Source organism: Elgaria multicarinata, chromosome 4, assembly GCF_023053635.1.
Source record: "Elgaria multicarinata webbii isolate HBS135686 ecotype San Diego chromosome 4, rElgMul1.1.pri, whole genome shotgun sequence".
Taxonomy (NCBI): domain Eukaryota; kingdom Metazoa; phylum Chordata; class Lepidosauria; order Squamata; family Anguidae; genus Elgaria; species Elgaria multicarinata.
Window position 1 is genome coordinate 55503986 of NC_086174.1, and position 16077 is coordinate 55520062.

General features: G+C 38.6%; 1 protein-coding gene across 2 annotated transcripts in view; it reads right to left on the reverse strand.

Moving 5' to 3' along the window:
• SDCCAG8 (SHH signaling and ciliogenesis regulator SDCCAG8) overlaps positions 1-16077 on the reverse strand; it is a 125962-nt gene that overhangs the window by 26464 nt on the left and 83421 nt on the right. The gene's annotated exons all lie outside the window — the stretch shown is intronic.

A 16077-nucleotide genomic window follows, 5' to 3' on the forward strand; every position in this document is an offset into this window, starting at 1 on the left:
AAGAAAAAATATTTTTACAATAACTTGATTCTCCAAGCAACAATTAGGAACAGTAAATTAGGAGCAGTAAAATAAAAGGAATGAAAAGCTACTAAGTGCTTTTTCATTATTATAATCTTTGCCACTTCAGACACCAAAGCATCAGAAATTTTATTCACAAGCAGTTAATTCACTGAAGAGTGGAAAAGAGTTTCATTTGTCAGGGATAAATCAAACAAGAATCAAAGTTGTTTGCGGAGTGAAGGTCTGCACGCAAGTAAATCTGCATGAATACGCTGAAACAGATTTGTAAGGGGTGGGGGTGGGGGTTTAGAGAAGTATGATGAGCACAGATTATTGACACTGTTAAAATCCTGGTTGCACTGGCGTGCATGCGCCCAGGCTGCTTTTTTTGGAATCCAGCTGGCAGCAAGACAAACTGCAAAAAAAATAAAATTTACTCACAATGTTTTCTTGCAGTTTATTGTTTTAAGTATATTGTAAAGTTTTAGACAACTAATTTCTAACACAAAAGAAAACTGGTAGTGTTGGAATTATAAGCAAGGTGGGCTGCAGAAAGAAATTCCCTAGTAAATAAACCTCAGTAAGGATTCATTAGGATGCTTATATTCCAAAGGAAAACATGTAGCTACAAATGGTTCAGACAGAAACAAATAATGTTGAAAACTGGGTGTATATACTGTTAGATCAAGTTAGTATTTTAATATTCGTTACAATTCATACATTTGAACTATGCAAAATGTATCCCCAGTATCGATCACTATATTTACTCAACTCATTGTTGAACAAAATGTTGCAAGAGTCCCACCTAAAGACCAATCGTATATGCTGTTCACACGTTTCCCTGCTTTCTGCCCAATCCTGCAGTCATTATTTGTTAAAAGACCAGTTCAGGAAGCTTGCAAGGATGAAATGTGCAACACAACCCCTTTACTTTATTTCTTTCCATGTAACTATTTATTTATCCCATTTTTGCTTAAAGATTTTACTTATCTCGTGTAAGAATACAGTGGTGTAAGGCTTATTACTCAAGAGCTTCCAAACTGATTTTGCTCATTTTTTTTGTTTTAAACTGAAGCTTGAGCAGTGTAGACATGCAGAAAATCTTAAAAGTTGAAAAGCTGCAATAGTAATTACTTTCCTCTGCACAAAATAGGCAGGGCAGCCCCTCCGCCAGTGGGATGATGGACTGCCTTGCTCGGCCAATCAGTGTGGTATAAAGGTGGGCTCCAGGCATAGCTGCACAATTAGGCTGTCACTACCAGTGGGAAGAGGGATGGGACAAGAGGTGGCCAATCAGGGCACACAAGGGAAGGGGTGGGGTTGTGCCACATGCAAATTTCAGAGGTGGATTCACTATGCATGAGCCGTATTTGCATTATTCATGAACCACTCTGTGGTGATGGGACTGAGGGGCAAAGAAGCAAGAAAGCAGTAGGAATACTAGCATCCATGTTGACATGGGCTTTACATTAGTATACATGAAACCTTTACTCTTTAAATACAGGACGATATGAAGAAGTGGGAGGGAAACGTAAAGTGGAAGGAATGGGGTAAGGGTGGGACTGTTTGTACTGTACTGGATAATTTTTTTGGGGAGGGGAATCTAATAAATCTAACAACAAAACAAGAGCTCCCTCTTCCCCACATGATCCTGACACCAATAACCAAAATGGCCAAAAGGATCTGGCACTGGGCCAGCTTCCTCCTGCTCTGACTTCTTGGCCTATTTTTTTTTAGTTCCTAGCATAGCATAGGCGTTTACACTAGCACTGGAGTATGGATCTCAGCTTGTGTAAAAGCAATAAAAATCTAAAGGTTCCAGAAGTTTGCCAGCTCTCCCAGAGTATGCCCACTATTCACAAAGAAGTGCAATGGAGAGAATCTGGGTTCAAACAATCAGTGGGGAAAACAATGCAACATTGGTTGTTTCCCCTGCCCCCACATGTGCTGGTCACATGACCAGGATCGCCCTAATTACACAGCATGCTGCTGTCTTGTCTGAACGTGGCACGGGCATAGTACATTTTCATACACACACACAGCTTGCCACATGGTTTGTAGGGTGAGTGAAAATGCACTATGCCCACACCGTGCACCAGGTTCGGACAATAGAGCAACCTGCTGGTAATCCTGGTCGTGCAGTGCGACTGGCACAGGTAGAGAAAACAACTGATGCTGCATTAATTCCCCTGCTGATTGTCTGAACAACCCCAGAGTGCCAGTTCACATGATCCAACAGCCCACCACAGCTTTTTTAAGCCTCGTTGGGCTGCAGTGCATGCCAGTGGCTATTTTGAATTTTCAAGCTTGTCATGTCATCTGAACCTGGGGATCTTAGTTTATGTGAGTGTTAAACAACCGTCACATAACCCATAGCCTGTTGTTTAACCCTTGCAGAACACACAGTCCCCAGGTTCAGCCGACATGACAAGCCATGGTCACGGCTTCAACATTCAAAAACCCACCGGCACATGGTTTTGAATATGCTGGTGAGAAGCATTGATCGCATGAACTAGGTCAGATTCACCATTCATACAGTGGAGCCATTTTTTTCAAGCATTCAGCTATATGTGTGAACAGAGGTAGGTAACAATAACAACCACCATGTATAAATGCTTCTTTCTCCCTAAATACCAATAGTCATGCATATTACATTAATTAATTTTCACGTTCACATGTCTGCTCTGTGCATATATATATAGGTACATAACCATTGTACTAAAAATCCATTTGAACACAAAGCAGAGTAATTTTATACATGTAACACACAAAGAAGTCATTCTCTCTTCAAAAGTCAGGAAGGACACCCCCCCCTCTTTCTGACAGGATGGCATTTACTCCCTTAGATCAACAGCTAACTGTTCAAATGAATATTGATTGATAGAGAATAGTGCCAGCTGTAATTTTCAGTATAACACTTCCTCTTCCAGCACTCAGAACTTTCTGAAATGTTCATCGTTAAGTGTGAAATTGTCCACGCTTGCTCTCTGCCTGGAAATGAATATTTCTGGCAAGTTATAGAAAAATCCCATTAGCTGTTTTTGTGAGAGGAAAAATTGATGTTTCCACTTTATAAAAAACTGCATTCCACATACTAAAAATACAACAAGTACAGAGTACTCGAATACGAGCCAAACAATGGTTCAGTCTTACGAGGCTTTCCAAGTTAAAGAACCACAAGAAACCAATCCTTGCCGTACAGACAAGTGGGCCGTAAGCTCCAAGCAAAGTCTGGAAAGTGGAGGCCTCATGCTTTTTTGCTTCAGTGTCGGCAGCTGCTTCATTCGTATCAGCATACTGCTGCTCCTACCTATGCAAGGCAGGAGTGCCACACGAAGGTCAAGGGCTGGTGGGGTGAAACAGGGAAGAGATAGATGGAGACAGTAGTACAAAGGCCTTGGCAGAGTGTATTTACAGCCTCTGGAATAGCACAGTGCATTGTGTGTATGGATGAGGAGATTTCAAGAAACTTTGGAAACTGCTTTAGCTGTGGCTGTGGCTGTGAAAACCTTTTCTTGTGCCGAAACAGGCAAAGTGCTGGAAAAGAGCAGGTTGCCCACAGCACAATTCTAGTTCTAAGGTGCTCTCCTTTGGAATATGTGAAAATCCATTTACGCTCAGTGATACCACAGTCATGGATTTGTGTGTGTATTCATTTTTCACATCTAGCCATATGTTTAAGAACATCCTCATTAATCATTTCCAAGGTTTTAATTTTTTATGGCTCTCAATTCCTTTTATAACTACAACCCAGAAACTCCCATCTTGAATTCCCTCCACGATTTGTCCTTCCGTTAATGCAAATAGAGCCAAAAATATGATGTACCTGTTAAGGCTACTGAAATGAGAGAGAATATTCTTCTACAACTCAATACAACTAAAGTCATTCTGGAAGTATTCCAGGTATGTGGGTGTTTATAGCATTTTTTATGTTTGCTGATTAACTAACAGCTGACTTTCTCGGGTAAAAGGGGATGACAACCTGTGAATCCCCTTTTAAGAGCTCTAACTCATTTTTAATACATTTACATTTTAAAACAACTTTAGCTAAATAAAAATACATGTTAGCAATAAATTCTTAATGTCAGTTGCTATTTGAATGGAGGCAAAGCATTAGAGAAGCTCTCTCTTTTCATATCACTGCCTGTTGCCTTTTCTTTCCGCTGCAAAGGCTGTTAAAAACCACCACACAAACATGCATGTCTTACGTAGCTTTTCAGCTTATTAGTCCATGAAAATCTTTAACATTTTATGCCATCCTGAAAGATCTACGTTAACAGTGTTTAAAATCAAATAACAAGGTGCTATTATACTCATGTCCTGCTTCCCATGGGCATCTGGTCTGATCCAGCATAGCTGTTCATATATTTACGCATAAGGAAAGGAATAGAGCACAGATTCGGCAGCTATTCCTGATACACATAATAGAAATCTGAGGTTGAGAACTACAGTGAATATGCAATAAATTACAGTTTGCACATTAAGGGTGCAATCCTACAGCCAGCATTTGGCCAGCTGAGGAGCTGTAGGAAGCAGAGTGGTTGCCACTTTCACAATGGAGGGAGAGACTTGCTGCAGGGTGGGTGGGGAGGTAGCAGGCACACTGTTAGAGCCCCCCCCCCATGTACACCCTTGGAAAACTCCATGGGCATGAATGTCCCACCAGCAATAGTCTGCTGGGAGGGGAGCTGAAATGGGGCATTCCAGGAGGATTTCAAGGGTGTGCTGGGGGCAGCCAAGAACCAATCAAATCCTATGTCCCCTTGCTCTCCTGATATCCACCACTGGAAAAAGTTCCAACATTATACCAGCCCTGGGGTCACTTGAAGGGGGAAACTCTACTGACCCACCCCCAACCTCCCATGGAAGCACCTGCTCTGTTCACAGTGAGCAGGCCAGGCTTAGAAAATGGGTGGTGGTGGTAGTTCCAGCAGATAATCTTCCCCTCACCATCCACACACACCCATAGTATTGCTCTGTAATCTGACTTTTCTCAATCTCACATGATAGTCCACTCATGTTATTCAGACATATTGTTATTTTAAAAATGGTACCTTCAATCAGCATTTGAAAACTCTTGCTATGAAAACTTATAACTCCAGTGATAATCTGGGTCACTTTTTATTAGTTGTCTCCTCTCTGTGAGTTTTCTAATCTTTATTCAACTCTTCTCTGAAACCACAGGTGCTTCTTGGCAGGGTGGGTTTCGGAAATCTATTATTGTGCACAGGAATGTGTTTCTTAATTATTTATATTCAATGGTTTTAAAACTTTACTGGTTAAGCTATTGCACGTTGACTCAAACTCCAGAAAGCTGGGACTGATGCCTAATTGATATGTCCCATGATTAGTAATGGTGCTGTGCAATGTCACAAATTGTGCTTGTTTACAACTTACCCTCCATGTACACACACCTTTTCTTGGTCTTTCAGGGTCAAATTCAGATGAGTATGATGGAGTGCCTGGGACCAGCAAAGATGCCCCACTCTGTAGTAGTCCCTGCCTTACTGTACCTTACTGTATTTCTAGACCCACAGGAGAGACCCATTTTGACTTTTATACGAAGAGAAAAGCGTTACCCACCCACCACATGGGCTAAGCACCCATTAGGCTGGTTTGCATGATCAAAACAAGCTACCATGCAACTCAGGTTTGAGTGAAACAATAAGCCACAGCCAGACAGTGATTATGAAAATTTCACCCAGTACGTGCCATGTCTCGCAACAAGCCGTGGTGGCTTACTTAAGACACAGTGACTTGTTTTGATTGTGCGAACTAGGTCACTGAGTCCAAAGCTGAGTTCCATCCATAACAGCAGCATCTGTGAGCTCCCTCCTTGTATTTTTGGTACCCTGCAGGTATCTGCTCCCTATGTAGTTGTTATTTTTTAATCCAATGCTAGTGGTCAAACAAGCAAACTAAAGCATTCAGAAACTGCTAACAAAGGTCTTGAGCCAAGTGCATCCATTTTTAGCTGCCTTTTAAAACCTTTTGGGGTCACTTTTTAACTAGTCCCAGTATAGCCACATCTAAAGAGAAGTCTCAAAATTTTAAATTCTATTTTAAACCAAATTATTCATACTCTTTGCTTCCTTTTGTTTACCTAGTCATCAATCCATAATAGGAGCTCTTATCCATGACTGCTCAATTTACTCAGGATCCTTTTGCATATAAATATTTTTTCATTCTTCCAGTCCATTTTACAATATAATAAAAATAGTTTTTTAAATTATAATTTTGAGTTAAGATTTTAGTTTGCTTTGTGGAACTATTTTTTCTTACAATGAGAAACCCTATCAAACATCTCTCAAAGAAGACAATGGCTGAGTGGCTATGGTTATATAAGAATTACATGCCAAAATACTGCACAAAGTTGAACCATAAATCTTGGAATATATTCTCTGATTGTGCTGCCTTGGCCTTAATCACCTGTAATGTGCTCTGCATTTGGTTGCCCTTGAAGAGTGGCCAGAAATTTCAGCTAATGCAAAATGTGGCAGCCAGATGTTTGTTTAATCAGCATTTTACAACTTATATATCTTCAGTCTTGAAACAGCTGCACTGGCTTCCAATTTGTTTTTGAGCTCAATTCAAGATCCTGTCCGTCCCCGGCCCCCGACACAATCCTATGCATGTTTAGGTAGAAAGAAGTCCTACAACACCCAGGATTCCCTAGTCAGCCATGGCAGCAGCTATACAATGAACACATAACCATCATCTTCTACCAGAAATCCAGATTCATTGTGTCTTTAGTGAAGCCCTACAATACAAAACACATTTGGTTTTTATCCGTTGTTTGTGCACAGCTCTATTCTTTTTGAATATATTTTTCTGTTATATTAGTTTTAATCACATTGCCATTTGGTTCCACTTTGCTCTTTCTCTCTCTATAGCTGGCACACACCTACCAACTGAGTATAACACTTCATGCATCTGACAAAAAGGAATCTAGTACATCTTTCATTGTTAGTCACCTTGAACAATGCGAACACACTGGAAAGGTTGGATATAAATCTCTTGTACAATAAATAAACAATCAACAAGAACAAAATAGAGGGTGGGAACAAAGATAGGAGAGTAAGGGATGTTAGGTGTTTTTTTTAATATCCTACAATATTTTTTTTTCCAAATATCCCATCACTGTTCACTTCTTTTTTCTGCTGAACAATCAACCTAACAATGTAGTATCCTTTTAAATTTCTACTGACAATTAATAATAATAATAATAATAATAATAATTAATAATAATAATAATAATAATAATAATTTATTTCTTACCCGCCTCTCTGATTGGATTGAGGCGGGGATTCATTCATCTATATTGTGCTATTTACTGGCTCTTGAGTACTAATTAGGCATCCTTGAAAATGTGATCAACAATATCATAGGCATAACTTCACTTGTAGCAAACTGTTAATTTATTAGTATAAAGTATTAATCCATTTTACCCATATCTGTAAACAGAGTTTTCTCAATTAGATATTTGACCATATATCTAAAATAAATTTTAAACAAATCAAAAGACCACCCTGCATTGGACAATTATTTTTAAATATTTGCAAAATATCTGCAAACAGAACTGCATATTGTTGATAAACTACTCCTAAAGCTTGCTCTTAAAAAAAATACAATCAGAATTAGTGGCCAAACTGTGTTTGCATTAATAATCTCTTATATGAAAGCAGTGTTTGAACATTTGGAGATTTCTGGTTAGAATAATGTTACAATATGTGATGGATGCAGCAAGAGTCTAAATTTCCGGTTCACATGAAGAGCAATCTCTTCATATAAAGCCACTGCTCCTCATGCTAAGTCTACCTTGCTGCTACTTCATCTCTAAAGAATGTGAGGTTGTGTTCGCAGGTTTTTTCCTGTGGCTTGGCTGCATTGTGGCTTTTTCCTGTGGCTTGGCACATGATGTCATGGCCAGCAGACCCCCAACCAGCCCCTTCTGCCTGGAAAAGCCATGCTATCGGAGAGTCCTTTTACACCATTCTTTTTAGGTAAAGCAGCTCCACTCACTTGCTTTGCAATGTGCCGCTGTGCCTCTGCTTTAAACTTTGGTTATCCCTGTGAACTGGCTGTGAAGGGAGCTGGCCCTTCCCCCATTCACTCCTTTAGCATTCCCATTTAGAAATGTCTATGCATTTCCTGTGCTAATTAACTCTGGGATTGTGTTCTCTTCTCTGATATGGTATTAGCTCTAGAGCTGCACAGTTTCAGAGTTACAAATGGACTGTGTTAATTCTCTTCTGTGATGTGGTGTGAGCTCTAGAGTTTTGCAGCTCCGGAGTTGCAAAGGAACTTTGTTAATTTGCTTTTCTGATGTGGTGTTAGCTCTGGAGCTGTGCAGTCCAGAGTTGCAAAGAGGCTGTGTTAAGCTTCTCTGATGTGCACAGTCCAGAGTTGGGAACTGTGTTAATTGGGTATTCTGATGTAGTGTTTGTGCTGGTGTGATACTTTTTGGAGTAGGGTTTATTTGTGCCAGTGAGGTGCTCATGGGGAGCCAGTATTGTGGGTTAGTTACTCCCCATTCCCATTCATTAAACTGTAGCAGCAGGGGGAACCTGGAGTGGGGCAGGAAACAAGACTCTCTCCAGGTGACGTTGGTTCTACTTCGCACCCCCACCCCCACCCCCACCCCCCGGAAGTATGACTTTTCAGGCACTGAAAAGCTGGGTTTTAGGGACAGCTGGCTCTGCCATGTAACAATAATGGAGCGGAACCGATTTTAGTATACTGTGGAGAACAACAACAATGTGCACTCCTCCCGTGCTTGTGAAGATGAGGCCTGTGAGAATTTTAGAGTTTTGAGCACACATCCAGTACTTCAGCAGTCTGCTGTTAAAATTACCATCTTCCTTCTCAGCTTTCCCTAATTCCTTGATCAAAAGCAAATTCTGCATTTCCCAGGGGACATTTTGTTGTTCATGGTGGGGTTTAAATTCCAACATTTTGAAGATACTCAACTGAGGCAGAAGAAAGGGGAATTTGGGCTAATTATGCTTCTATTTGTGATTCGGAGTAACTGAATCAGAGAGGTACACTATGTGGAACATAGTAATTAAGCCATACAAATCCAGCCTTGGAAAAATATGAATCCCAGGTTTTAGTGTCCCTTGCAGAGAGTTACTATCCTGATAAGCAGGATCAGATGGTCACTTTCAGAAGCACAGAAAAGTGATGTTCAAGCAAGGGCTTGATCATACGTTGACTACTAATAAATGGAAAATTATATATTGTCAACAGAGGCCCATCAGAAGAGTTCTGTTTAAAATAAATAAAAGGTCAGATGTATAATGGAAATTGCAGTACATGATCAGATACAATATAATTGGAGAAAAAAATATTCATCAATTATTTTGAAAACCTATTGGTCAGAAATGTAACATCAGAATAATGAAATATCCTGCTGGGAAAAATATTTAAAGAAAAAAGATTTATATAGTTAGGATGAGATTACAAGCCAGCTATGTGTAGAAAAATTGCATAATTGCCTCATAAACAGTGATGTTAAGAAATGAAAGTAGGAAAGTTAGTAGCCATTTTTTACAAGCAGAAGAAAACATCTAAGATTTGGGCAGAGCAATCCTTTGCTCCCTAGACAACATCTGAGGTGCCATAAGATGCTCTGAATCTCCTCCTCGAAAGGGGACGCAGAGGGTGAAAGATGGCAAGCTGGTGGGCAGAGAGTGAAGGAAAAAAGGAGACCAGACTCCACAGGATCCTAGAGCCTCTCCATACTAGCCCTGGCGCCCAGGAAAGTATGCAATCTAGATGGTCTCAGAGGCCCATCTAGCTAAAAATACTTTTAGAGCACAATCCTACACGTGTGTAGACAGAAAAAGTTATACAAATCCCAGCCTGCCTCAGCCAGCCATGCTGGTTGGGGAATGCTGGGAGCAGTAGGACTTTTTTTTTTCTGTCTAAACATGCATAGGATTGCAATGTTAAATGAGAAACAAGAAGCAAAAATCCCTTCAGTATTCCTCTTGCCCAGCCTGGCTCCTGACAAGAGGGCATAGGATAGACAAAAGTGAGCCCTCCATCTAAGGAGTGGCAATCCCCTAAGACTGCACTCTTAGCTTCTATATAAGTCTATAAATTTCAGAATTAAGTATAAGTTGGCATTCAAATCTCTGCTTCCAGGATGCTGAAGCATAACATAGTGGCTACTAAGCTCTCTTCTTCCCAACTAAAAGAAAGAAAGAAAAAAGAAAGAAAAAACTAAGTGCAAAATATTACTCAATATTTGCTAATTCTCTTCCCGGGACATTAAGTGCCTAGCTAACTACACAAAAACAATGTGATATCACTGTTGCTGGGGAGATGGAAATAGTTGCATAAATAGTAGCTGTAATGCTTTTCCTTTCCTGAGACATATGGAAATGTAGGTCTTACTCTTGACTTGAACTGATGCCAATTACCCAAATCTATTATAGGATTGAGAAAATGCCCAAGTAAAATCCTGTAATTTGCTTGTGCTACACATAATTCATTACTGTAAATCCTTAGACTCTGGGGATAAGACATCCCCTATATTGGTCACTGTATTGGCATGTTTTCTATATACAATAACATATGTTTAAGACTTACTGCTATTAAGAGGTCATAAATTGTACAGATCAGCATATATCAAAACTGACCCTAAGTGTAATATATATATGATATATATATATATATATATATATATATATATATATATACACACACACATACACACACACACATATACATTCCTTTTTAATCTTCCTTACATTTGACTGCATTTCAGTGAATTATCCATGTAGTTTTTATTTTGACAGCTCTCTTTACAGCAGTAAAACAAAATGTGTGCATTGCAAATGGCAAAGATTCAAATTTCAGCTATGTTTATCCAAAATAGCACTGAACTGCTTCTGTACTTATGCTATACTGCCTACAGCCTTACGGAAGGGGAGACAGATGGGATGAATTTAGCAGGGAAACAGCTGGGGCTTGAAGAAGAGACAAGCAAAAGTTTTGCTATCAGGCTTCATTATGTATCAAGGTACCAGTAAAATGTGTATCCGTAAGGCAGCCAAAAAAGTGTGTGTCATTTGACTAGTGATAATTACCTTTTCCCAACAGCTGACAATGTTCTAAGTAGCATTAAACAGGTATAATAATTAAGCAATAAGACAAGGAAGGCAGGGTTTTGCTACAGATTATTGCTTGCCTTGGGCGAGTTGCAAGACATAAGGCTGAAGGGCAAGTGGTTTCAGCCACCTGAGAAATGCAGTAATTCCCCAGAAATGCACTTCCCGGAATGCTTCATTACTACTAAAAAATGGAACTCAGAAGATGTTAGATACTTCAGTATCATGTGGATTTTGACAACCTGCCTCATTCGTATCCAGCCTATTAAAGCCTATTTCACATATGCCTCATTTCACCATTTTTGGTAGCTCATTTTTAATGCTCAACTAGGATCATGTTGAAAATGTATGAATTATACTGGTTTGTTATAGTACATACTAACCCATATATTACAGGTTAGAACTTTATTCTCTGGGTTCATCCCTTAGGTAAAGCCTCCCAATTTTGGCTTATACTGACTTTTTTAAAAAATAAAATAAAATCTAGCACAACATCTAAAATTATCCACACAACAGGATTGCATGGACTTGCACTATTATTTAAAGTTCCCAAAGGTGGAACTTGGGAATTATGTACTTCTTATAATCAAACAGACACATCAACACAAATCACAAAGCACAGCACCAGAAAGATAATGTAGCCAGCAACAGCAGCAACGTAACAAGTGGTAGGTTACACAGACCCTAACCCAAGACACAAGAACTAGGGTAGTGGTAGTAGAAAAATACATGATTCCCTTGGGTTGAATGAGCTGCCTAAGAGAGATCTATCTCACCTTCCAAAGAATGCAGAAGAATGATTTAAAGGACTCATTCAAACTATTTTGGCACTTTGTCCACCCACCAAATGTGCAAAGTATCACATCACTTCATAGGTGTAGATGCTGAAAACAATGGGCGGGAATACATGTTGCAATAGCAAAGACAAGAAAAGGAAAACTATGGGAAAGATGTTTTATTGTAGATACCCTGTGCCTGCTTACCCTACCCTGTACCTGTTTGCATTCTCTTCCCCTCCTTATTGTTTTACTATGATTTTATTAGATTGTAAGCCTATGCGGCAGGGTCTTGCTATTTACTGTTTTACTCTGTACAGCACCATGTACACTGATGGTGCTATATAAATAAATAATAATAATAATAATAATTACTTGTCATATGCTGCCAAAAGAGCCTTCAGGTAAGTGCCTGACAAGATATACATACATACATACTTACACACACACACACACACACACACCCCTTTCCTCCTCCTGTATTCTCACTAGCTAGTGTTGCATGCAACCAGAATGCCCCAAGATTACAATTTCAATTAAATAGGATAGGGGTAAAAATATGGATTTTTTCTTACCAACATGACTTTCATAAAAGCTCCCAGTATAAAAAACAACATATTTAATAGCAAGTATGCAATTTTGAGTCTCGATTGGCAATTACTCTAATACTTGTGGAACAATGTTTCATGCCATATTTATTGTACTCTTTTAAGTTCTCTATATGGAAAAAAAAAAGATTTCCATGTACCTTGAGTGACAGAGAGCATGCAGTTCAGCAAGACCAGAAGCAAACATGGTGCCACTTAAAGTACTTTGCCAAATGGGTTAGTAATTAGATTTTACTGCTATCTGGAGTTCATGTAAGGCCGGTGGAACGATCCCAATTATTGTTAAATACCCAAAGTGGATATTTGCTACTGAACTGTTGTGTGGGATCTGTCTCTGACTGGTACTTGCAAAACATCATACTGTGCATTCTGAAATATCACAGGGATGTCACACAGAAACTGAACTTTAAACACACAGATGCATCACAACATGGAATGTAGGAAGTGAGACAGCTGTAACTGGACAGGTATTAAATACCCACTATTTAAAGACAAACCACAGCACTAGAAACATGCTATTAGAAACAGCAAATAAAGTCTCATTCAGAATTATAACATAGTATGTACCTAAAAGTAAAAGCAGGGTATTTTCTATGACAACACTTCTGCTCATGGGTAGTTTCTTGAGTAGCTTGTGAAACAGATGCCTATAATGGGATATATCATGCTGTTCTTGTTATCTGGTATTACTTAGATAATTTTCTTCTATAAATCTGCTAGGATTATGTTGTATTGGCTCAATGCTTTGATCTTAGATTAGCAGCTTAATGCTTTCCTTACGATAAACATATTGATAGTGTGGGTCATGCGAATAGATTTTGGTACTAAGTTCTTCACTCAGGCAAACAGACATACTTAGAAAGGAAAATGTGTGGCTTGAGCAGAATTTATTGTAGGAGTCGTATGTAAACAATAACTCAAGTGTCCTGTTCTCACAGTCACAAGCAGCTCATTAGTTCTAAATGGTATCTAGGAATGTGAAGGATAGCACTTCCTTATGAAATTTGCTTCCTCTGTCCATGGCTCAGTCCAAAGGGTGGCAAAGAGCGGCATAAATAATCTTATCATATTACTCGCACTGTGATTCAGCTACAAAAATAATGGTGCCATATTAAAGAGAAAAAATGTTTGCCAAGTAAAAGGTTTCAAGTGTGACAAATAGATTTTTTTCTGTTAATTGTTTGCAACCCAGTAAACTGATTTGCATTAGTGCTTCCTCAACATTCAGCAGTTATTTACACTGTGGAAATTGCAGGCTATGTATTTTCATACTACTAATGTTGTCTGCTTATTCATCATATTTTTATTCTTCTGTGTTATTTATGGTAGTTTATATTTGCACAAAGCTTATTTCAATTCTTGTATCCAAGATGGTTTGTGTTTTTCAGCATGTGAAAATGAATCTTAATCAATTATTATCTTATCATATAATAAATATTTAAATTTAAGCACTGAAATATTAAAGAGGGAATTCTCAAGCTGAAAAGTATTAGGCAGCATTTTTTCCTTTAAAAATCTACTTTCTATTTTATTCCTTTGTAATCAGTCCAAACAGATAAACACACTAACTAGTAGCCAAACACTTTTCAGATTCCGAAACCATAATTACACACACACACCCCCATAAAAATGGTTGTCCCTAATGCTCTTTTTTAAAAGTTTTGATTTTTAGATTTACAGATCAGAATAATAAAAAAAATCCTTCTAACTGTAATTTGCAAGAAATGAAAACTTCACATTTAAAACAGAAGTTATTAAACTTCTGGTTATTTTATACTAGAGACTGCAGTAAATGATAGCTTCTAAAATACACTGCTACAATGAAATGAAATATTTTCTAGCAGCTAGAAAAAAGCCCACCCCATGAGTATGGTAATTCATTTGCAGTTAAATCTTCTCATCTATCTCTATCTAGGCATGAATTAATGATTTAGGAAAAACATTTATATGACAATATCCATCTATGTAACGTTCCTAATAGCACTGAATTAAGTACCAATGTTCATCTCTTATGTAAAGGACAGACTCCTTAAACACACGTAACACCATACATCTGTGGGGCGGGGAGGAATCCACACTAGATTCTGTTGCACGTGATAGACAATCCAGAGATGTTATTTATTTATTTTTAAAATCTACCTAAAAATAGTGCAAGGTGGTTAACAACTTCAATAATATAACAATAAAAATCACATTACTGAATAGCACACATCAGTGATAAAAAGCATAAACCATGCATGCAAACCATTGCTGGATCCCATAGGAAGTGCATGTCAATGCAATCCATCCTAAGCGACCCTGGCATTCCTACAGATGAAATACAGGGGTGCACTTTCTCAGTCATCTCTCAATATAGATGTGGACAAATATCTGTATCTGATGCCTACGCTACTGAGCTCATTACTAGGTACATAATCTCTTTCCATGCATATCTTAACCAGGACTAAAGGCTACCTTTATGTGTAACTCTTCACTGATTCTAGCATAATCTAATAATCTAATATTCTCTATTGCATGCAAGGTCATATTATGCTGGATCCAAGAGGTGCTGTGCTGCTAGTGGAAAAACCAGTTGATTAATGTGCTGAAACCCATTCTCAGGATCTTTATATGGCCCATAAGAGTTAATACACTACAGACTGTATTTTCCTTATTCACTATTTCTTACACTATCATGCAACCCTTGATACATTGTGGTACTGTACTTTAAGAACTCTTTTGTTAAGTGTTGCACAATACTTCATTGAGCAGCATTAATCCATTTTTCCCTTTTGCTCACAAGACTTTGGATCCAAGCCACAGACATAAAAATATACTAGGTATTCAAGAAAGGGAGGAAAAATTCTAAAGCACTGAAGCAGCTTCGTTAACATATCCGGCCAATAAGACCATTAGGGAATAGAAGACATTTGTTGCAGAATTTAAAACATGTAGTAAAATTGCAGGGGTGCAGTTTGGTGCAGTACAGGTGCTACACCCTCCTGTGAAGGTTTCCCATAGACTAAACAGAAAGCTGTTTCCTCCTGCCTACACATGCAGAGCAAAAGTTACTTGTTATCAAGATGAGAGAAGGGGTGAGTGGCGATATGGGAGGTTCTAAAATCTTATTGTGCTGCCTGTTTGGGTGCCCGTGTGTGTGCATAGGTGCCTAAGTCAAGAAGAAAACAGGGTTTGATAAGTCTTTGGTAGACTGGATCATGTACTAGGATTTTTGTTAAACGCTCCTGCTTAAGGAGCTACCAAAGACTGATCACTAAATTTCTAAATTGTATTAACCCACAGCACATTTTCTCAACAGAGTTAACCACATGATATGTATTATTTATATAAATAACAGCAGGGCATTACAACCATTTACCTATGATTTCACTAAAATAGGTTAAATTGGTCCTGTTTGATTTGGTATTATTTAGCTATATAGATTACCTATGTAGGAAGGAGGAAGGAGGGGGAATCAGTCGATACCCCTGGGTGATGTGCATATATTCTTTAAATTATATCATATCTCACATGTTGTGCTAGAGAGAGACAGTTTTCCAAAAATGCTGTGCTTCTCTAAAATGTCTGAAGGGA